Below are 1,576 nucleotides of genomic sequence, written 5' to 3' on the forward strand. Positions count from 1 at the left end.
GTTCTCCATAGTGGCTGTATCAATTTACATTCCCACCAACAGTTCAAGAGGGTTCCCTTTTCTCCACACCCTGTCCAGCATTTATTGTTTCTAGATTTTTTGTTGATGGCCATTCTGACTGGTGTGAGATGATATCTCATTGTAGTTTTGATTTGCATTTCTCTAATGATTAATGATGTTGAGCATTCTTTCATGTGTTTGTTGGCAATCTGTATATCTTCTTTGGAGAAATGTCTATTTAGGTCTTCTGCCCATTTTTGGATTCGGTTGTTTGTTTGTTTCTTATTGAGCTGCATGAGTTGCTTATAAATTTTGGAGATTAATCTTTTGTCAGTTGCTTCATTTGCAACTATTTTCCCCCATTCTGAGGGTTGTCTTTTGGTCTTGTTTATGGTTTCCTTTGCTGTGCAAAAGCTTTTAAGCTTCATTTGGTCCCATTTGTTTATTTTTCTTTTTATTCCCATTTCTCTAGGAGGCGGGTCAAAAAGGATCTTGCTGTGATGTATGTCATAGAGTGTTCTGTCTATGTTTTCCCCTAAGAGTTTGATAGTGTCTGGCCTTACATGTAGGTCTTTAACCCATTTTGAGTTTATTTTTGTGTATGGTGTTAGGGAGTGTTCTAATTTCATACTTTTACATGTACCTGTCCAGTTTACCCAGCACCACTTATTGAAGAGGCTGTCTTTTCTCCACTGTATATCCTTCCCTCCTTTATCAAAGACAATGAGACCGTATGTGTGTGGGTTTATCTCTGGGCTTTCTATCCTGTTCCATTGATCTATATTTCTGTTTTTGTGCCAGTACCATACTGTCATGATTCCCGTAGCCTTGTAGTATAGTCTGAGGTCAGGGAGCCTGATTCCTCCAGCTCCATTTTTCGTTCTCAAGATTGCTTTGGCTATTCGGGGTCTTTTGTCTTTCCATACAAATTGTGAAATTTTTGGTTCTAGTTCTGAAAAAAATGCCAGTGGTCATTTGATAGGGATTGCATTGAATCTGTAGATTGCTTTGGGTAGTAGAGTCATTTTCACAATGTTGATTCTTCCAATCCAAGAACATGGTATATTTCTCCACCTATTTGTATCATCTTTAATTTCTTTCATCAGTGTCTTATAGTTTTCTGCATACAAGTCTTTTGTCTCCTTAGGTAGGTTTATTCCTAGATATTTTATTCTTTTTGTTGCAATGGTAAATGGGAGTGTTTTCTTAATTTCACTCTCAGATTTTTCATCATTAGTGTATAAGAATGCCAGAGATTTCTGTGCATTAATTTTGTATCCTGCTACTTTACCAAATTCATTGATTAGCTCTAGTAGTTTCCTGGTAGCATCCTTAGGATTCTCTATGTATACTATCAGTAATCAAGACAGTATGGTACTGGCACAAAAACAGAAATATAGATCAATGGAACAGGATAGAAAGCCCAGAGATAAACCCACACACATATGGTCACCTTATCTTTGATAAAGGAGGGAAGGATATACAGTGGAGAAAAGACAGCCTCTTCAATAAGTGGTGCTGGGAAAACTGGACAGCTACATGTAAAAGTATGAAATTAGAACAATCCCTAACACCA

This window comes from Physeter macrocephalus, chromosome 16 (genome assembly GCF_002837175.3).
Source record: "Physeter macrocephalus isolate SW-GA chromosome 16, ASM283717v5, whole genome shotgun sequence".
Taxonomy (NCBI): Eukaryota; Metazoa; Chordata; class Mammalia; order Artiodactyla; family Physeteridae; genus Physeter; species Physeter macrocephalus.